Genomic DNA, 22,434 nt, shown 5'->3' with positions numbered 1-22,434 from the left:
TGAGCAGTCTAAAACGCCAAAGGAGGTATATGGGTGTGCTTAGGCTCTCTTCTTTTTCACTACGGTTAATGACGTAAACATTTTTTTAAATATACAGAAGAAAGAAAGAAAAACACGCGCCCAGAGTGGGAACCGAACCCACGCCTTTCGATACCATGTCGAATGCCTTACCAATTCGGCTATCTGGGCGACTGTGTTCTCCTTAACTTTCTGGGCTATTTATATTTACTAGAGGTGTATCTGACACTTCAGGGTGGTAGCCAGCCCCACTCTGACTACACGGAGAGAAAAAGACCTTCTTTTCAACCCCCGGGGCGTGACTCGAACGTCTACAGCCTGTCATGAGCGGATAACTGGCGGGAAGACCTCTTATGCTACCTAGGCATCAAGGCTGCCAGAGCCGAGACCCTCGCTACGCTTTCGCAGAATATTATAGTAAGGAAAATGAGGGGCTCGTTGAGGAAATACAGAAAGATAGGTCAGCAGTCTAAAACGCCAAAGGAGGCATAGGGGTGTGGTTAGGCTCTTTTCTTTTTCACCACGGGTAATGAAGTAAACATTTTTTTTTAAATATACAGAAGAAAGAAAGAAAAACACGCGCCCAGAGTGGGGACCGAACCCACGCCTTTCGATAACATTTCGAATGCCTTACCAATTCGGCTATCTGGGCGACTGTGTTCTCCTTAACTTTCTGGGCTATTTATATTTACTAGACGTGTATCTGATGCTTCAGGGTGTAAGGAAAATGAGGGGCTCGTTGCGGAAATACAGAAAGATAGGTCAGCAGTCTAAAACGCCAAAGGAGGCATAGGGGTATTTCTGTATTTCCAAAGGAGGCATAGGGGGGGGGGGTTAGGCTCTTTTCTTTTTCACTATGGTTAATGAAGTAATTTTTTTTAATATACAGACGAAAGAAAGAAAAAAAACACGCTCCCAGAGTGGGGACCGAACCCACGCCTTTCGATAACATGTCGAATGCCTTACCAATTCGGCTATCTGGGCGACTGAGTTCTCCTTAACTTTCTGGGCTATTTATATTTACTACAGGTGTATCTGACGCTTCAGGGTGGTAGCCAGCGCCGCTCTGACTACACAGGGAGAAGGGGCCCTTCTTTTTAACCCCCCGGGGCGTGACTCGAACATGGACAGCCTTTCATGAGCGGGTAACTGAAGGGAAGCCCTCTTATGCTACCTAGGCATCAAGGCTGCCAGAGCCGAGACCCTCGCTACGCTTTCGCAGAATAATATAGTAAGGAAAATGAGGGGCTCGTTGAGGAAATACAGAAAGATAGGTCAGCAGTCTAAAACGCCGAAGGAGGCATAGGGGTGTGGTTAGGCTCTTTTCTTTTTCACTACGGTTAATGAAGTAAACATTTTTTTTAAATATACAGAAGAAAGAAAGAAAGAAAAACACGTGCCCAGAGTGGGGACCGATCCCACGCCTTTCGATAACATGACGAGTGCCTTACCAATTCGGCTATCTGGGCGACTGTGTTCTCCTTAACTTTCTGGGCTATTTATATTTACTAGAGGTGTATCTGACGCTTCAGGGTGGTAGCCAGCGCCGCTCTGACTACACGGGGAGAAGGGGACCTTCTTTTCAACCCCCGGGGCGTGACTCGAACGTGTACAGCCTTTCATGAGCGGGTAACTGAAGGGAAGCCCTCTTATGCTACCTAGGCATCAAGGCTGCCAGAGCCGAGACCCTCGCTACGCTTTCGCAGAATAATATTGTAAGAAAAATGAGGGGCTCGTTGAGGAAATACAGAAATATAGGTCAGCAGTCTAAAACGCCAAAGGAGCCATAGGGGTGTGGTTAGGCTCTTTTTTTTTAGTACGGTAATTGAAGTTAATATTTTTTTTTAATGTATGGAAGAAAGAAAGAAAGAAAAACACGCGCCCAGAGTGGGGACCGAATCCACGCCTTTCAATTACATCTCGAATGCCTTACCAATTAGGCTATCAGGGCGACTGTGTTCTCCTTCACTTTCTTGGCTATTTATATTTACTAGAAGTGTATCTGACGCTTGAGGGTGGTAACCAGCGCCACTAAGACTACACGGGGAGAAGGGGACCTTCTCTTCAACCCCCGGGGCATGACTCGAACGTCAACAGCCTGTCATGAGCGGGTAACTGGCGGGAAGCCCTCTTATGCCACCTAGGCATCAAGGCTACCAGAATCGAGACCCTCGCTAGGCTCTTGCAGAATAATATAGTAAGGAAATCAGGGGCTCGTTGGGGAAATACAGAAAGATAGGTCGGCAGTCTACAACGCCAAAGGTGGCATAGGGGTGTGGTTAGGCTCTTTTTTTTTAGTACGGTAATTGAAGTTAATAATTTTTTTTAATATACGGAAGAAAGAAAGAAAGAAAAACACGCGACCAGAGTGGGGACCGAACCCACGCCTTTCGATTAGATCTCGAATGCCTTAACAATTCGGATATCTGGGCGACTGTGTTCTCCTTCACTTTCTTGGCTATTTATATTTACTAGAAGTGTATCTGACGCTTGAGGGTGGTAGCCAGCGCCACTCAGACTACACGGGGAGAAGGGGACCTTCTTTTCAACCCCCGGGGCATGACTCGAACGTCTACAGCCTGTCATGAGCGGGTAACTGGCGGGAAGCCCTCTTATGCCACCTAGGCATCAAGGCTGCCAGAATCGAGACCCTCTCTAGGCTTTCGCAGACTAATATAGTAAGGAAATGAGGGGCTCGTTGGGGAAATACAGAAAGATAAGTCGGCAGTCTACAACGCCAAAGGAGGCATAGGGGTGTGGTTAGGCTCTTTTTTTTAGTACGGTAATTGAAGTTAATACTTTTTTTTAATATACGGAACAAAGAAAGAAAGAAAAACACGCGCCCAGAGTGGTGACCGAACCCACGCCTTTCGATTAGATCTCGAATGCCTTACCAATTCGGCTATCTGGGCGACTGTGTTCTCCTTCACTTTCTTGGCTATTTATATTTACTAGAAGTGTATCTGACGCTTGAGGGTGGTAGCCAGCGCCACTCAGACTACACGAGGGAGAAGGGGACCTTCTTTTCAACCCCCGGGGCGTGACTCGAACGTCTACAGCCTGTCATGAGCGGGTAACAGGCGGGAAGCCCTCTTATGCCAACTAGGCATCAAGGCTGCCAGAATCGAGACCCTCTCTAGGCTTTCGCAGAATAATATAGTAAGGAAATGAGGGGCTCGTTGGGGAAATACAGAAAGATAAGTCGGCAGTCTACAACGCCAAAGGAGGCATAGGGGTGTGGTTAGGCTCTTTTTTTTAGTACGGTATTTAAGTTAATACTTTTTTTTAATATACGGAACAAAGAAAGAAAGAAAAACACGCGCCCAGAGTGGGGACCGAACCCACGCCTTTCGATTAGATCTCGAATGCCTTACCAATTAGGCTATCAGGGCGACTGTGTTCTCCTTCACTTTCTTGGCTATTTATATTTACTAGAAGTGTATCTGACGCTTGAGGGTGGTAACCAGCGCCACTAAGACTACACGGGGAGAAGGGGACCTTCTCTTCAACCCCCGGGGCATGACTCGAACGTCTACAGCCTGTCATGAGCGGGTAACTGGCGGGAAGCCCTCTTATGCCACCTAGGCATCAAGGCTACCAGAATCGAGACCCTCGCTAGGCTCTTGCAGAATAATATAGTAAGGAAATGAGGGGCTCGTTGGGGCAATACAGAAAGATAGGTCGGCAGTCTACAACACCAAAGGTGGCATAGGGGTGTGGTTAGGCTCTTTTTTTTTTAGTACGGTAATTGAAGTTAATAATTTTTTTTAATATACGGAAGAAAGAAAGAAAGAAAAACACGCGCCCAGAGTGGGGACCGAACCCACGCCTTTCGATTAGATCTCGAATGCCTTAACAATTCGGATATCTGGGCGACTGTCTTCTCCTTCACTTTCTTGGCTATTTATATTTACTAGAAGTGTATCTGACGCTTGAGGTTGGTAGCCAGCGCCACTCAGACTACACGGGGAGAAGGGGACCTTCTTTTCAACCCCCGGGGCGTGACTGGAATGTCTACAGCCTATCATGAGCGGGTAACTGGCGGGAAGCCCTCTTATGCTACCTTGGCATCAAGGCTGCCAGAATCGAGACCCTCGCTAGGCTTTCGCAGAATAATATAGTAAGGAAATGAGGGGCTCGTTGGGAAAATACAGAAAGATAAGTCGGCAGTCTACAACGCCAAAGGAGGCATAGGGGTGTGGTTAGGCTCTTTTTTTTTAGTACGGTAATTGAAGTTAATATTTTTTTTTAATATACGGAAGAAAGAAAGAAAGAAAAACACGCGCCCAGAGTGGGGACCGAACCCACGCCTTTCGATTAGATCTCGAATGCCTTACCAATTCGGCTATCTGGGCGACTGTGTTCTCCTTCACTTTCTTGGCTATTTATATTTACTAGAAGTGTATCTGACACTTGGGGGTGGTAGCCAGCGCCACTCAGACTACACGGGGAGAAGGGGACCTTCTTTTCAACCCCCGGGGCATGACTCGAACGTCTACAGCCTGTCATGAGCGGGTAACTGGCGGGAAGCCCTCTTATGCCACCTAGGCATCAAGGCTGCCAGAATCGAGACCCTCTCTAGGCTTTCGCAGACTAATATAGTAAGGAAATGAGGGGCTCGTTGGGGAAATACAGAAAGATAAGTCGGCAGTCTACAACGCCAAAGGAGGCATAGGGGTGTGGTTAGGCTCTTTTTTTTTTAGTACGGTAATTGAAGTTAATACTTTTTTTTAATATACGGAACAAAGAAAGAAAGAAAAACACGCGCCCAGAGTGGTGACCGAACCCACGCCTTTCGATTAGATCTCGAATGCCTTACCACTTCGGCTATCTGGGCGACTGTGTTCTCCTTCACTTTCTTGGCTATTTATATTTACTAGAAGTGTATCTGACGCTTGAGGGTGGTAGCCAGCGCCACTCAGACTACACGAGGGAGAACGGGACCTTCTTTTCAACCCCCGGGGCGTGACTCGAACGTCTACAGCCTGTCATGAGCGGGTAACAGGCGGGAAGCCCTCTTATGCCAACTAGGCATCAAGGCTGCCAGAATCGAGACCCTCTCTAGGCTTTCGCAGAATAATATAGTAAGGAAATGAGGGGCTCGTTGGGGAAATACAGAAAGATAAGTCGGCAGTCTACAACGCCAAAGGAGGCATAGGGGTGTGGTTAGGCTCTTTTTTTTTAGTACGGTATTTAAGTTCATACTTTTTTTAATATACGGAACAAAGAAAGAAAGAAAAACACGCGCCCAGAGTGGGGACCGAACCCACGCCTTTCGATTAGATCTCGAATGCCTTACCAATTAGGCTATCAGGGCGACTGTGTTCTCCTTCACTTTCTTGGCTATTTATATTTACTAGAAGTGTATCTGACGCTTGAGGGTGGTAGCCAGCGCCACTAAGACTACACGGGGAGAAGGGGACCTTCTTTTCAACCCCCGGGGCGTGACTCGAACGTCTACAGCCTGTCATGAGCGTATAACTGGCGGGAAGCCCTCTTATGCCACCTAGGCATCAAGGCTGGCAGAATCGAGACCCTCGCTATGTTTTCGCTAAATAATATAGTAAGGAAATGAGGGGCTCGTTGTGGAAATATAGAAAGATTAGTCGGCAGTCTACAACGCCAAATGAGGCATAGGGGTGTGGTTAGGCTCTTTTTTTTAGTACGGTAATTGAAGTTAATATTTTTTTAATATACGGAAGAAAGAAAGAAAGAAAAACACGCGCCCAGACTGGGGACCGAACCCACGCCTTTCGATTAGATCACGAATGCCTTACCAATTCGGCTATCTGGGCGACTGTGTTCTCCTTCACTTTCTTGGCTATTTATATTTACTAGAAGTCTATCTGACGCTTGAGGGTGGTAGCCAGCGCCACTCAGACTACACGGGGAGAAGGGGACCTTCTTTTCAACCCCCGGGGCGTGAATCGAACGTCTACAGCCTGTCATGAGCGGGTAACTGGCGGGAAGCCCTCTTATGCCACCTAGGCATCAAGGCTGCCAGAATCGAGACCCTTGCTAGGCTTTCGCAGAATAATATAGCAAGGAAATGAGGGGCTCGTTGGGGAAATACAGAAAGATAAGTCGGCATTCTACAATGCCAAAGGAGGCATAGGGGTGTGGTTAGGCTCTTTTTTTTAGTACGGTAATTGAAGTTAATATTTTTTAATGTATGGAAGAAAGAAAGAAAGAAAAACACGCGCCCAGAGTGGGGACCGAACCCACGCCTTTCGATAAGATCTCGAATGCCTTACCAATTCGGCTATCTGGGCGACTGTGTTCTCCTTCACTTTCTTGGCTATTTATATTTACTAGAAGTGTATCTGACGCTTGAGGGTAGTAGCCAGCGCCATTCAGACTACACGGGGAGAAGGGGCCCTTCTTTTCAACCCCCGGGGCGTGACTCGAACATCTACAGCCTGTCATGAGCGGGTAACTGGCGAAAAGCCCTCTTATGCCACCCAGGCATCAAGGCTGCCAGAATCGAGACCCTCGCTAGGCTTTCACAGAATAATATAGTAAGGAAATGAGGGGCCCGTTGGGGAAATAAAGAAAGATAAGTCGGCAGTCTACAACGCCAAAGGAGGCATAGGGGTGTGGTTAGGCTCTTTTTTTTAGTACGGTAATTGAAGTTAATATTTTTTTAATATACGGAAGAAAGAAAGAAAGAAAAACACGCGCCCAGAGTGGGGACCGAACCCACGCCTTTCGATTAGATCTCGAATGCCTTACCAATTCGGCTATCTGGGCGACTGTGTTCTCCTTCACTTTCTTGGCTATTTATATTTACTAGAAGTGTATCTGACGCTTGAGGGTGGTAGCCAGCGCCACTCAGACTACACGGGGAGAAGGGGACCTTCTTTTCAACCCCCGGGGCGTGACTCGAACGTCTACAGCCTGTCATGAGCGGGTAACTGGCAGGCAGCCCTCTTATGCTACCTTGGCATCAAGGCTGCCAGAATCGAGACCCTCGCTAGGCTTTCGCAGAATAATATAGTAAGAAAATGAGGGGCTCGTTGGGGAAATACAGAAAGATAAGTCGGCAGTCTACAACGCCAAAGGAGGCATAGGGGTGTGGTTAGGCTCTTTTTTTTAGTACGGTAATTGAAGTTAATATTTTTTTAATATACGGAAGAAAGAAAGAAAGAAAAACACGCGCCCAGACTGGGGACCGAACCCACGCCTTTCGATTAGATCTCGAATGCCTTACCAATTCGGCTATCTGGGCGACTGTGTTCTCCTTCACTTTCTTGGCTATTTATATTTACTAGAAGTGTATCTGACGCTTGAGGGTGGTAGCCAGCGCCACTCAGACTACACGGGGAGAAGGGGACCTTCTTTTCAACCCCCGGGGCGTGAATCAAACGTCTACAGCCTGTCATGAGCGGGTAACTGGCGGGAAGCCCTCTTATGCCACCTAGGCATCAAGGCTGCCAGAATCGAGACCCTTGCTAGGCTTTCGCAGAATAATATAGTAAGGAAATGAGGGGCTCGTTGGGGAAATACAGAAAGATAAGTCGGCATTCTACAATGCCAAAGGAGGCATAGGGGTGTGGTTAGGCTCTTTTTTTTAGTACGGTAATTGAAGTTAATATTTTTTTAATGTATGGAAGAAAGAAAGAAAGAAAAACACGCGCCCAGAGTGGGGACCGAACCCACGCCTTTCGATAAGATCTCGAATGCCTTACCAATTCGGCTATCTGGGCGACTGTGTTCTCCTTCACTTTCTTGGCTATTTATATTTACTAGAAGTGTATCTGACGCTTGAGGGTAGTAGCCAGCGCCATTCAGACTACACGGGGAGAAGGGGACCTTCTTTTCAACCCCCGGGGCGTGACTCGAACGCCTACAGCCTGTCATGAGCGGGTAACTGGCGGGAAGCCCTCTTATGCCACCTAGGCATCAAGGCTGCCAGAATCGAGACCCTCGCTAGGCTTTCGCAGAATAATATAGTAAGGAAATGAGGGGCTCGTTGGGGAAATACAGAAAGATAAGTCGGCAGTCTACAACGCCAAAGGAGGCATAGGGGTGTGGTTAGGCTCCTTTTTTAGTACGGTAATTGAAGTTAATATATATATTTTATAATATACGGAAGAAAGAAAGAAAGAAAAACACGCACCCAGAGTGGGGACCGAACCCACGCCTTTCGATTAGATCTCGAATGCCTTACCAATTCGGCTATCTGGGCGACTGTGTTCTCCTTCACTTTCTTGGCTATTTATATTTACTAGAAGTGTATCTGACACTTGGGGGTGGTAGCCAGCGTCACTCAGACTACACGGGGAGAAGGGTACCTTCTTTTCAACCCCCGGGGCATGACTCGAACGTCTACAGCCTGTCATGAGCGGGTAACTGGCGGGAAGCCCTCTTATGCCACCTAGGCATCAAGGCTGCCAGAATCGAGACCCTCTCTAGGCTTTCGCAGACTAATATAGTAAGGAAATGAGGGGCTCGTTGGGGAAATACAGAAAGATAAGTCGGCAGTCTACAACGCCAAAGGAGGCATAGGGGTGTGGTTAGGCTCTTTTTTTTTTAGTACGGTAATTGAAGTTAATACTTTTTTTTAATATACGGAACAAAGAAAGAAAGAAAAACACGCGCCCAGAGTGGTGACCGAACCCACGCCTTTCGATTAGATCTCGAATGCCTTACCAATTCGGCTATCTGGGCGACTGTGTTCTCCTTCACTTTCTTGGCTATTTATATTTACTAGAAGTGTATCTGACGCTTGAGGGTGGTAGCCAGCGCCCCTCAGACTACACGAGGGAGAAGGGGACCTTCTTTTCAACCCCCGGGGCGTGACTCGAACGTCTACAGCCTGTCATGAGCGGGTAACAGGCGGGAAGCCCTCTTATGCCAACTAGGCATCAAGGCTGCCAGAATCGAGACCCTCTCTAGGCTTTCGCAGAATAATATAGTAAGGAAATGAGGGGCTCGTTGGGGAAATACAGAAAGATAAGTCGGCAGTCTACAACGCCAAAGGAGGCATAGGGGTGTGGTTAGGCTCTTTTTTTTTAGTACGGTATTTAAGTTAATACTTTTTTTTAATATACGGAACAAAGAAAGAAAGAAAAACACGCGCCCAGAGTGGGGACCGAACCCACGCCTTTCGATTAGATCTCGAATGCCTTACCAATTAGGCTATCAGGGCGACTGTGTTCTCCTTCACTTTCTTGGCTATTTATATTTACTAGAAGTGTATCTGACGCTTGAGGGTGGTAGCCAGCGCCACTAAGACTACACGGGGAGAAGGGGACCTTCTTTTCAACCCCCGGGGTGTGACTCGAAGGTCTACAGCCTGTCATGAGCGTATAACTGGCGGGAAGCCCTCTTATGCCACCTAGGCATCAAGGCTGGCAGAATCGAGACCCTCGCTAGGTTTTCGCTAAATAATATAGTAAGGAAATGAGGGGCTCGTTGTGGAAATATAGAAAGATTATTCGGCAGTCTACAACGCCAAATGAGGCATAGGGGTGTGGTTAGGCTCTTTTTTTTAGTACGGTAATTGAAGTTAATATTTTTTTAATATACGGAAGAAAGAAAGAAAGAAAAACACGCGCCCAGACTGGGGACCGAACCCACGCCTTTCGATTAGATCACGAATGCCTTACCAATTCGGCTATCTGGGCGACTGTGTTCTCCTTCACTTTCTTGGCTATTTATATTTACTAGAAGTCTATCTGACGCTTGAGGGTGGTAGCCAGCGCCACTCAGACTACACGGGGAGAAGGGGACCTTCTTTTCAACCCCCGGGGCGTGAATCGAACGTCTACAGCCTGTCATGAGCGGGTAACTGGCGGGAAGCCCTCTTATGCCACCTAGGCATCAAGGCTGCCAGAATCGAGACCCTTGCTAGGCTTTCGCAGAATAATATAGTAAGGAAATGAGGGGCTCGTTGGGGAAATACAGAAAGATAAGTCGGCATTCTACAATGCCAAAGGAGGCATAGGGGTGTGGTTAGGCTCTTTTTTTTAGTACGGTAATTGAAGTTAATATTTTTTAATGTATGGAAGAAAGAAAGAAAGAAAAACACGCGCCCAGAGTGGGGACCGAACCCACGCCTTTCGATAAGATCTCGAATGCCTTACCAATTCGGCTATCTGGGCGACTGTGTTCTCCTTCACTTTCTTGGCTATTTATATTTACTAGAAGTGTATCTGACGCTTGAGGGTAGTAGCCAGCGCCATTCAGACTACACGGGGAGAAGGGGCCCTTCTTTTCAACCCCCGGGGCGTGACTCGAACATCTACAGCCTGTCATGAGCGGGTAACTGGCGAAAAGCCCTCTTATGCCACCCAGGCATCAAGGCTGCCAGAATCGAGACCCTCGCTAGGCTTTCGCAGAATAATATAGTAAGGAAATGAGGGGCTCGTTGGGGAAATACAGAAAGATAAGTCGGCAGTCTACAACGCCAAAGGAGGCATAGGGGTGTGGTTAGGCTCCTTTTTTAGTACGGTAATTGAAGTTAATATATATATTTTATAATATACGGAAGAAAGAAAGAAAGAAAAACACGCACCCAGAGTGGGGACCGAACCCACGCCTTTCGATTAGATCTCGAATGCCTTACCAATTCGGCTATCTGGGCGACTGTGTTCTCCTTCACTTTCTTGGCTATTTATATTTACTAGAAGTGTATCTGACACTTGGGGGTGGTAGCCAGCGCCACTCAGACTACACGGGGAGAAGGGTACCTTCTTTTCAACCCCCGGGGCATGACTCGAACGTCTACAGCCTGTCATGAGCGGGTAACTGGCGGGAAGCCCTCTTATGCCACCTAGGCATCAAGGCCGCCAGAATCGAGACCCTCTCTAGGCTTTCGCAGACTAATATAGTAAGGAAATGAGGGGCTCGTTGGGGAAATACAGAAAGATAAGTCGGCAGTCTACAACGCCAAAGGAGGCATAGGGGTGTGGTTAGGCTCTTTTTTTTAGTACGGTAATTGAAGTTAATACTTTTTTAATATATGGAACAAAGAACGAAAGAAAAACACGCGCCCAGAGTGGTGACCGAACCCACGCCTTTCGATTAGATCTCGAATGCCTTACCAATTCGGCTATCTGGGCGACTGTGTTCTCCTTCACTTTCTTGGCTATTTATATTTACTAGAAGTGTATCTGACGCATGAGGGTGGTAGCCAGCGCCACTCAGACTACACGAGGGAGAACGGGACCTTCTTTTCAACCCCCGGGGCGTGACTCGAACGTCTACAGCCTGTCATGAGCGGGTAACAGGCGGGAAGCCCTCTTATGCCAACTAGGCATCAAGGCTGCCAGAATCGAGACCCTCTCTAGGCTTTCGCAGAATAATATAGTAAGGAAATGAGGGGCTCGTTGGGGAAATACAGAAAGATAAGTCGGCAGTCTACAACGCCAAAGGAGGCATAGGGGTGTGGTTAGGCTCTTTTTTTTTAGTACGGTATTTAAGTTAATACTTTTTTTAATATACGGAACAAAGAAAGAAAGAAAAACACGCGCCCAGAGTGGGGACCGAACCCACGCCTTTCGATTAGATCTCGAATGCCTTACCAATTAGGCTATCAGGGCGACTGTGTTCTCCTTCACTTTCTTGGCAATTTATATTTACTAGAAGTGTATCTGACGCTTGAGGGTGGTAGCCAGCGCCACTAAGACTACACGGGGAGAAGGGGACCTTCTTTTCAACCCCCGGGGCGTGACTCGAACGTCTACAGCCTGTCATGAGCGTATAACTGGCGGGAAGCCCTCTTATGCCACCTAGGCATCAAGGCTGGCAGAATCGAGACCCTCGCTATGTTTTCGCTAAATAATATAGTAAGGAAATGAGGGGCTCGTTGTGGAAATATAGAAAGATTAGTCGGCAGTCTACAACGCCAAATGAGGCATAGGGGTGTGGTTAGGCTCTTTTTTTTAGTACGGTAATTGAAGTTAATATTTTTTTTAATATGCGGAAGAAAGAAAGAAAGAAAAACGCGCACAGAACGGGGACCGAACCCACACTTTTCGATTAGATCTCGAATGCCTTAACAATTCGGATATCTGGGCGACTGTGTTCTCCTTCACTTTCTTGGCTCTTTATAATTACTAGAAGTGTATCTGACGCTTGAGGGTGGTAGCCAGCGCCACTCAGACTACACGGGGAGAAGGGGACCTTCTCTTCAACCCCCGGGGCGTGACTCGAACGTCTACAGCCTGTCATGAGCGGGTAACTGGCGGGAAGCCCTCTAAGGCCACCTTGGCATTAAGGTTGCCAGAATCGAGACCCTCGCTAGGCTTTCGCAGAATAATATAGTAAGGAAATGAGGGGCTCGTTGGGGAAATAAAGAAAGATAAGTCGGCAGTCTACAACGCCAAAGGAGGCATAGGGGTGTGGTTAGGCTCTTTTTTTTAGTACGGTAATTGAAGTTAATATTTTTTTAATATACGGAAGAAAGAAAGAAAGAAAAACACGCGCCCAGAGTGGGGACCGAACCCACGCCTTTCGATTAGATCTCGAATGCCTTACCAATTCGGCTATCTGGGCGACTGTGTTCTCCTTCACTTTCTTGGCTATTTATATTTACTAGAAGTGTATCTGCCGCTTGAGGGTGGTAGCCAGCGCCACTCAGACTACACGGGAAGAAGGGGACCTTCTTTTCAACCCCCGGGGCGTGACTCGAACGCCAACAGCCTGTCATGAGCAGGTAACTGGCGGGAAGCTCTCTTATGCCACCTAGGCATCAAGGCTGCCAGAATCGAGACCCTCGCTAGGCTTTCGCAGAATAATATAGTAAGGAAATGAGGGGCTCGCTGGGGAAATACAGAAAGATAAGTCGGCAGTCTACAACGCCAAAGGAGGCATAGGGGTGTGGTTAGGCTCCTTTTTTAGTACGGTAATTGAAGTTAATATATATATTTTATAATATACGGAAGAAAGAAAGAAAGAAAAACACGCACCCAGAGTGGGGACCGAACCCACGCCTTTCGATTAGATCTCGAATGCCTTACCAATTCGGCTATCTGGACGACTGTGTTCTCCTTCACTTTCTTGGCTATTTATATTTACTAGAAGTGTATCTGACACTTGGGGGTGGTAGCCAGCGCCACTCAGACTACACGGGGAGAAGGGGACCTTCTTTTCAACCCCCGGGGCATGACTCGAACGTCTACAGCCTGTCATGAGCGGGTAACTGGCGGGAAGCCCTCTTATGCCACCTAGGCATCATGGATGCCAGAATCGAGACCCTCTCTAGGCTTTCGCAGACTAATATAGTAAGGAAATGAGGGGCTCGTTGGGGAAATACAGAAAGATAAGTCGGCAGTCTACAACGCCAAAGGAGGCATAGGGGTGTGGTTAGGCTCTTTTTTTTAGTACGGTATTTAAGTTAATACTTTTTTTAATATACGGAACAAAGAAAGAAAGAAAAACACGCGCCCAGAGTGGGGACCGAACCCACGCCTTTCGATTAGATCTCGAATGCCTTACCAATTAGGCTATCAGGGCGACTGTGTTCTCCTTCACTTTCTTGGCTATTTATATTTACTAGAACTGTATCTGACGCTTGAGGGTTGTAGCCAGCGCCACTAAGACTACACGGGGAGAAGGGGACCTTCTTTTCAACCCCCGGGGCGTGACTCGAACGTCTACAGCCTGTCATGAGCGTATAACTGGCGGGAAGCCCTCTTATGCCACCTAGGCATCAAGGCTGGCAGAATCGAGACCCTCGCTAGGTTTTCGCTAAATAATATAGTAAGGAAATGAGGGGCTGGTTGTGGAAATATAGAAAGATTAGTCGGCAGTCTACAACGCCAAATGAGGCATAGGGGTGTGGTTAGGCTCTTTTTTTTAGTACGGTAATTGAAGTTAATATTTTTTTTTATAATGCGGAAGAAAGAAAGAAAGAAAAACGCGCACAGAACGGGGACCGAACCCACACCTTTCGATTAGATCTCGAATGCCTTAACAATTCGGATATCTGGGCGACTGTGTTCTCCTTCACTTTCTTGGCTATTTATAATTACTAGAAGTGTATCTGACGCTTGAGGGTGGTAGCCAGCGCCACTCAGACTACACGGGGAGAAGGGGACCTTCTCTTCAACCCCCGGGGCGTGACTCAAACGTCTACAGCCTGTCATTAGCGGGTAACTGGCGGGAAGCCCTCTTATGCCACCTTGGCATCAAGGTTGCCAGAATCGAGACCCTCGCTAGGCTTTCGCAGAATAATATAGTAAGGAAATGAGGGGCTCGTTGGGGAAATACAGAAAGATAAGTCGGCAGTCTACAATGCCAAAGGAGGCATAGGGGTGTGGTTAGGCTCTTTTTTTTAGTACGGTAATTGAAGTTAATATTTTTTTTTAATATAGGGAAGAAAGAAAGAAAGAAAAACACGCGCCCAGAGTGGGGACCGAACCCACGCCTTTCGATTACATCTCGAATGCCTTACCAATTCGGCTATCTGGGCGACTGTGTTCTCCTTCACTTTCTTGGCTATTTATATTTACTAGAAGTGTATCTGACGCTTGAGGGTGGTAGCCAGCGCCACTCAGACTACACGGGGAGAAGGGGACCTTCTTTTCAACCTCCGGGGCGTGACTCGAACGTCTACAGCCTGTCATGAGCGGGTAACTGGCGGGAACCCCTTTTATGCCACGTAGGCATCAAGGCTGCCAGGATCGAGACCCTCGCTAGGCTTTCGCGGAATAATATAGTAAGGAAATGAGGGGCTCGTTGGGGAAATACAGAAAGATAAGTCGGCAGTCTACAATGCCAAAGGAGGCATAGGGGTGTGGTTAGGCTCTTTTTTTTACGGTAATTGAAGTTAATATTTTTTTTAATATACGGAAGAAAGAAAGAAAAACACACGCCCAGAGTGGGGACTGAACCCACGCCTTTCGATTAGATGTCGAATGCCTTACCAATTCGGCTATCTGGGCGACTGTGTTCTCCTTCACTTTCTTGGCTATTTATATTAACTAGAAGTGTATCTGACGCTTGAGGGTGGTAGCCAGCGCCACTCAGACTACACGGGGAGAAGGGGACCTTCTTTTCAACCCCCGGGGCGTGACTGGAATGTCTACAGCCTATCATGAGCGGGTAACTGGCGGGAAGCCCTCTTATGCTACCTTGGCATCAAGGCTGCCAGAATCGAGACCCTCGCTAGGCTTTCGCAGAATAATATAGTAAGGAAATGAGGGGCTCGTTGGGAAAATACAGAAAGATAAGTCGGCAGTCTACAACGCCAAAGGAGGCATAGGGGTGTGGTTAGGCTCTTTTTTTTTAGTACGGTAATTGAAGTTAATATTTTTTTTTAATGTATGGAAGAAAGAAAGAAAGAAAAACACGCACCCAGAGTGGGGACCGAACCCACGCCTTTCAATTACATCTCGAATGCCTTACCAATTCGGCTATCTGGGCGACTGTGTTCTCCTTCACTTTCTTGGCTATTTATATTTACTATAAGTGTATCTGACGCTTGAGGGTGGTAGCCAGCGCCACTCAGACTACACGGGGAGAAGGGGACCTTCTTTTCAACCCCCGGGGCGTGACTCGAACGTCTACAGCCTGTCATGAGCGGGTAACTGGCGGGAACCCCTCTTATGCCACCTAGGCATCAAGGCTGCCAGGATCGAGACCCTCGCTAGGCTTTCGCAGAATAATATAGTAAGGAAATGAGGGGCTCGTTGGGGAAATACAGAAAGATAAGTCGGCAGTCTACAACGCCAAAGGAGGCATAGGGGTGTGGTTAGGCTCTTTTTTTTTACGGTAATTGAAGTTAATATTTTTTTTTTATATACGGACGAAAGAAAGAAAGAAAAACACACGCCCAGAGTGGGGACTGAACCCACGCCTTTCGATTAGATCTCGAATGCCTTACCAATTCGGCTATCTGGGTGACTGTGTTCTCCTTCACTTTCTTGGCTATTTATATCTACTAGAAGTGTATCTGACGCTTGAGGGTGGTAGCCAGCGCCACTCAGACTACACGAGGGAGAAGGGGACCTTCTTTTCAACCCCCGGGGCGTGACTCGAACGTCTACAGCCTGTCATGAGCGGGTAACAGGCGGGAAGCCCTCTTATGCCAACTAGGCATCAAGGCTGCCAGAATCGAGACCCTCTCTAGGCTTTCGCAGAATAATATAGTAAGGAAATGAGGGGCTCGTTGGGGAAATACAGAAAGATAAGTCGGCAGTCTACAACGCCAAAGGAGGCATAGGGGTGTGGTTAGGTTCTTTTTTTTTAGTACGGTATTTAAGTTAATACTTTTTTTTAATATACGGAACAAAGATAGAAAGAAAAACACGCGCCCAGAGTGGGGACCGAACCCACGCCTTTCGATTAGATCTCGAATGCCTTACCAATTAGGCTATCAGGGCGACTGTGTTCTCCTTCACTTTCTTGGCTATTTATATTTACTAGAAGTGTATCTGACGCTTGAGGGTGGTAGCCAGCGCCACTCAGACTACACGGGGAGAAGGGGACCTTCTCTTCAACCTCCGGGGCGTGACTCGAACGTCTACAGCCTGTCATGAGCGGGTAACTGGCGGGAAGCCCTCTTATGCCACCTTGGCATCAAGGTTGCCAGAATCGAGACCCTCGCTAGGCTTTCGCAGAATAATATAGTAAGGAAATGAGGGGCTCGTTGGGGAAATAAAGAAAGATAAGTCGGCAGTCTACAACGCCAGAGGAGGCATAGGGGTGTGGTTAGGCTCTTTTTTTTAGTAAGGTAATTGAAGTTAATATTTTTTTAATATACGGAAGAAAGAAAGAAAAACACGCGCCCAGAGTGGGGACCGAACCCACGCCTTTCGATTAGATCTCGAATGCCTTACCAATTCGGCTATCTTGGCGACTGTGTTCTCCTTCACTTTCTTGGCTATTTATATTTACTAGAAGTGTATCTGCCGCTTGAGGGTGGTAGCCAGCGCCACTCAGACTACACGGGAAGAAGGGGACCTTCTTTTCAACCCCCGGGGCGTGACTCGAACGCCTACAGCCTGTCATGAGCGGGTAACTGGCGGGAAGCCCTCTTATGCCACCTAGGCATCAAGGCTGCCAGAATCGAGACCCTCGCTAGGCTTTCGCAGAATAATATAGTAAGGAAATGAGGGGCTCGTTGGGGAAATACAGAAAGATAAGTCGGCAGGCTACAACGCCAAAGGAGGCATAGGGGTGTGGTTAGGCTCCTTTTTTAGTACGGTAATTGAAGTTAATATATATATTTTATAATATACGGAAGAAAGAAAGAAAGAAAAACACGCGCCCAGAGTGGGGACCGAACCCACGCCTTTCGATAACATGTCGAATGCCTTACCAATTCGGCTATCTGGGCGACTGTGTTCTCCTTAACTTTCTGGGCTATTTATATTTACTAGAGGTGTATCTGACGCTTGAGGGTGGTAGCCAGCGCCACTCTGACTACACGGGGAGAAGGGGACCTTCTTTTCAACCCCCAGGGCCTGACTCGAACGTCTACAGCCTGTCATGAGCAGGTAACTGGCGGGAAGCCCTCTTATGCTACCTAGGCATCAAGGCTGCAAGAGCCGAGACCCTCGCTACGCTTTCGCAGAATAATATAGTAAGGAAAATGAGGGGCTCGTTGAGGAAATACAGAAAGATATGTGAGCAGTCTAAAACGCCAAAGGAGGTATATGGGTGTGCTTAGGCTCTCTTCTTTTTCACTACGGTTAATGACGTAAACATTTTTTTAAATATACAGAAGAAAGAAAGAAAAACACGCGCCCAGAGTGGGAACCGAACCCACGCCTTTCGATACCATGTCGAATGCCTTACCAATTCGGCTATCTGGGCGACTGTGTTCTCCTTAACTTTCTGGGCTATTTATATTTACTAGAGGTGTATCTGACACTTCAGGGTGGTAGCCAGCCCCACTCTGACTACACGGAGAGAAAAAGACCTTCTTTTCAACCCCCGGGGCGTGACTCGAACGTCTACAGCCTGTCATGAGCGGATAACTGGCGGGAAGACCTCTTATGCTACCTAGGCATCAAGGCTGCCAGAGCCGAGACCCTCGCTACGCTTTCGCAGAATATTATAGTAAGGAAAATGAGGGGCTCGTTGAGGAAATACAGAAAGATAGGTCAGCAGTCTAAAACGCCAAAGGAGGCATAGGGGTGTGGTTAGGCTCTTTTCTTTTTCACCACGGGTAATGAAGTAAACATTTTTTTTTAAATATACAGAAGAAAGAAAGAAAAACACGCGCCCAGAGTGGGGACCGAACCCACGCCTTTCGATAACATTTCGAATGCCTTACCAATTCGGCTATCTGGGCGACTGTGTTCTCCTTAACTTTCTGGGCTATTTATATTTACTAGACGTGTATCTGATGCTTCAGGGTGTAAGGAAAATGAGGGGCTCGTTGCGGAAATACAGAAAGATAGGTCAGCAGTCTAAAACGCCAAAGGAGGCATAGGGGTATTTCTGTATTTCCAAAGGAGGCATAGGGGGGGGGGGTTAGGCTCTTTTCTTTTTCACTATGGTTAATGAAGTAATTTTTTTTAATATACAGACGAAAGAAAGAAAAAAAACACGCTCCCAGAGTGGGGACCGAACCCACGCCTTTCGATAACATGTCGAATGCCTTACCAATTCGGCTATCTGGGCGACTGAGTTCTCCTTAACTTTCTGGGCTATTTATATTTACTACAGGTGTATCTGACGCTTCAGGGTGGTAGCCAGCGCCGCTCTGACTACACAGGGAGAAGGGGCCCTTCTTTTTAACCCCCCGGGGCGTGACTCGAACATGGACAGCCTTTCATGAGCGGGTAACTGAAGGGAAGCCCTCTTATGCTACCTAGGCATCAAGGCTGCCAGAGGTGAGACCCTCGCTACGCTTTCGCAGAATAATATAGTAAGGAAAATGAGGGGCTCGTTGAGGAAATACAGAAAGATAGGTCAGCAGTCTAAAACGCCGAAGGAGGCATAGGGGTGTGGTTAGGCTCTTTTCTTTTTCACTACGGTTAATGAAGTAAACATTTTTTTTAAATATACAGAAGAAAGAAAGAAAGAAAAACACGTGCCCAGAGTGGGGACCGATCCCACGCCTTTCGATAACATGACGAGTGCCTTACCAATTCGGCTATCTGGGCGACTGTGTTCTCCTTAACTTTCTGGGCTATTTATATTTACTACAGGTGTATCTGACGCTTCAGGGTGGTAGCCAGCGCCGCTCTGACTACACGGGGAGAAGGGGACCTTCTTTTCAACCCCCGGGGCGTGACTCGAACGTGTACAGCCTTTCATGAGCGGGTAACTGAAGGGAAGCCCTCTTATGCTACCTAGGCATCAAGGCTGCCAGAGCCGAGACCCTCGCTACGCTTTCGCAGAATAATATTGTAAGAAAAATGAGGGGCTCGTTGAGGAAATACAGAAATATAGGTCAGCAGTCTAAAACGCCAAAGGAGCCATAGGGGTGTGGTTAGGCTCTTTTTTTTTAGTACGGTAATTGAAGTTAATATTTTTTTTAATGTATGGAAGAAAGAAAGAAAGAAAAACACGCGCCCAGAGTGGGGACCGAATCCACGCCTTTCAATTACATCTCGAATGCCTTACCAATTAGGCTATCAGGGCGACTGTGTTCTCCTTCACTTTCTTGGCTATTTATATTTACTAGAAGTGTATCTGACGCTTGAGGGTGGTAACCAGCGCCACTAAGACTACACGGGGAGAAGGGGACCTTCTCTTCAACCCCCGGGGCATGACTCGAACGTCAACAGCCTGTCATGAGCGGGTAACTGGCGGGAAGCCCTCTTATGCCACCTAGGCATCAAGGCTACCAGAATCGAGACCCTCGCTAGGCTCTTGCAGAATAATATAGTAAGGAAATCAGGGGCTCGTTGGGGAAATACAGAAAGATAGGTCGGCAGTCTACAACGCCAAAGGTGGCATAGGGGTGTGGTTAGGCTCTTTTTTTTTAGTACGGTAATTGAAGTTAATAATTTTTTTTAATATACGGAAGAAAGAAAGAAAGAAAAACACGCGACCAGAGTGGGGACCGAACCCACGCCTTTCGATTAGATCTCGAATGCCTTACCAATTCGGCTATCTGGGCGACTGTGTTCTCCTTCACTTTCTTGGCTATTTATATTTACTAGAAGTGTATCTGACGCTTGAGGGTGGTAGCCAGCGCCACTCAGACTACACGAGGGAGAAGGGGACCTTCTTTTCAACCCCCGGGGCGTGACTCGAACGTCTACAGCCTGTCATGAGCGGGTAACAGGCGGGAAGCCCTCTTATGCCAACTAGGCATCAAGGCTGCCAGAATCGAGACCCTCTCTAGGCTTTCGCAGAATAATATAGTAAGGAAATGAGGGGCTCGTTGGGGAAATACAGAAAGATAAGTCGGCAGTCTACAACGCCAAAGGAGGCATAGGGGTGTGGTTAGGCTCTTTTTTTTAGTACGGTATTTAAGTTAATACTTTTTTTTAATATACGGAACAAAGAAAGAAAGAAAAACACGCGCCCAGAGTGGGGACCGAACCCACGCCTTTCGATTAGATCTCGAATGCCTTACCAATTAGGCTATCAGGGCGACTGTGTTCTCCTTCACTTTCTTGGCTATTTATATTTACTAGAAGTGTATCTGACGCTTGAGGGTGGTAACCAGCGCCACTAAGACTACACGGGGAGAAGGGGACCTTCTCTTCAACCCCCGGGGCATGACTCGAACGTCTACAGCCTGTCATGAGCGGGTAACTGGCGGGAAGCCCTCTTATGCCACCTAGGCATCAAGGCTACCAGAATCGAGACCCTCGCTAGGCTCTTGCAGAATAATATAGTAAGGAAATGAGGGGCTCGTTGGGGAAATACAGAAAGATAGGTCGGCAGTCTACAACGCCAAAGGTGGCATAGGGGTGTGGTTAGGCTCTTTTTTTTTTAGTACGGTAATTGAAGTTAATAATTTTTTTTAATATACGGAAGAAAGAAAGAAAGAAAAACACGCGCCCAGAGTGGGGACCGAACCCACGCCTTTCGATTAGATCTCGAATGCCTTAACAATTCGGATATCTGGGCGACTGTCTTCTCCTTCACTTTCTTGGCTATTTATATTTACTAGAAGTGTATCTGACGCTTGAGGGTGGTAGCCAGCGCCACTCAGACTACACGGGGAGAAGGGGACCTTCTTTTCAACCCCCGGGGCGTGACTGGAATGTCTACAGCCTATCATGAGCGGGTAACTGGCGGGAAGCCCTCTTATGCTACCTTGGCATCAAGGCTGCCAGAATCGAGACCCTCGCTAGGCTTTCGCAGAATAATATAGTAAGGAAATGAGGGGCTCGTTGGGAAAATACAGAAAGATAAGTCGGCAGTCTACAACGCCAAAGGAGGCATAGGGGTGTGGTTAGGCTCTTTTTTTTTAGTACGGTAATTGAAGTTAATATTTTTTTTTAATATACGGAAGAAAGAAAGAAAGAAAAACACGCGCCCAGAGTGGGGACCGAACCCACGCCTTTCGATTAGATCTCGAATGCCTTACCAATTCGGCTATCTGGGCGACTGTGTTCTCCTTCACTTTCTTGGCTATTTATATTTACTAGAAGTGTATCTGACACTTGGGGGTGGTAGCCAGCGCCACTCAGACTACACGGGGAGAAGGGGACCTTCTTTTCAACCCCCGGGGCATGACTCGAACGTCTACAGCCTGTCATGAGCGGGTAACTGGCGGGAAGCCCTCTTATGCCACCTAGGCATCAAGGCTGCCAGAATCGAGACCCTCTCTAGGCTTTCGCAGACTAATATAGTAAGGAAATGAGGGGCTCGTTGGGGAAATACAGAAAGATAAGTCGGCAGTCTACAACGCCAAAGGAGGCATAGGGGTGTGGTTAGGCTCTTTTTTTTTTAGTACGGTAATTGAAGTTAATACTTTTTTTTAATATACGGAACAAAGAAAGAAAGAAAAACACGCGCCCAGAGTGGTGACCGAACCCACGCCTTTCGATTAGATCTCGAATGCCTTACCAATTCGGCTATCTGGGCGACTGTGTTCTCCTTCACTTTCTTGGCTATTTATATTTACTAGAAGTGTATCTGACGCTTGAGGGTGGTAGCCAGCGCCACTCAGACTACACGAGGGAGAAGGGGACCTTCTTTTCAACCCCCGGGGCGTGACTCGAACGTCTACAGCCTGTCATGAGCGGGTAACTGGCAGGAAGCCCTCTTATGCTACCTTGGCATCAAGGCTGCCAGGATCGAGACCCTCGCTAGGCTTTCGCAGAATAATATAGTAAGGAAATGAGGGGCTCGTTGGGGAAATACAGAAAGATAAGTCGGCAGTCTACAACGCCAAAGGAGGCATAGGGGTGTGGTTAGGCTCTTTTTTTTAGTACGGTAATTGAAGTTAATTTTTTTAATATATGGAAGAAAGAAAGAAAGAAAAACGCGCCCAGAGTGGGGACCGAACCCACGCCTTTCGATTAGATCTCGAATGCCTTAACAATTCGG

General features: G+C 47.4%; 3 non-coding genes across 3 annotated transcripts; all 3 read right to left on the bottom strand.

Annotated features, from left to right (window-relative positions):
* Window positions 1–117: 117 nt before the first annotated feature.
* Window positions 118–189, bottom strand: Trnap-ugg (transfer RNA proline (anticodon UGG)). Its single transcript has one exon. It is a non-coding gene; the product is annotated as a tRNA-Pro (tRNA).
* Window positions 190–14,837: 14,648 nt separating this feature from the next.
* Window positions 14,838–14,909, bottom strand: Trnar-ucu (transfer RNA arginine (anticodon UCU)). The gene has a single exon. It is a non-coding gene; the product is annotated as a tRNA-Arg (tRNA).
* A 2,803-nt stretch (window positions 14,910–17,712) lies between these two features.
* On the bottom strand, window positions 17,713–17,784 carry Trnap-ugg (transfer RNA proline (anticodon UGG)). Its single transcript has one exon. It is a non-coding gene; the product is annotated as a tRNA-Pro (tRNA).
* Window positions 17,785–22,434: the final 4,650 nt, after the last annotated feature.

The sequence above is a fragment of the Haemaphysalis longicornis genome, unplaced genomic scaffold, assembly GCF_048455015.1.
Source record: "Haemaphysalis longicornis isolate Haplotype H1 unplaced genomic scaffold, Haemaphysalis longicornis Haplotype H1 scaffold_11, whole genome shotgun sequence".
Lineage (NCBI taxonomy): Eukaryota > Metazoa > Arthropoda > Arachnida > Ixodida > Ixodidae > Haemaphysalis > Haemaphysalis longicornis.
Note: the sequence above shows the minus strand (reverse complement) of the source record. Positions and strands in the feature narration are given on the sequence as shown.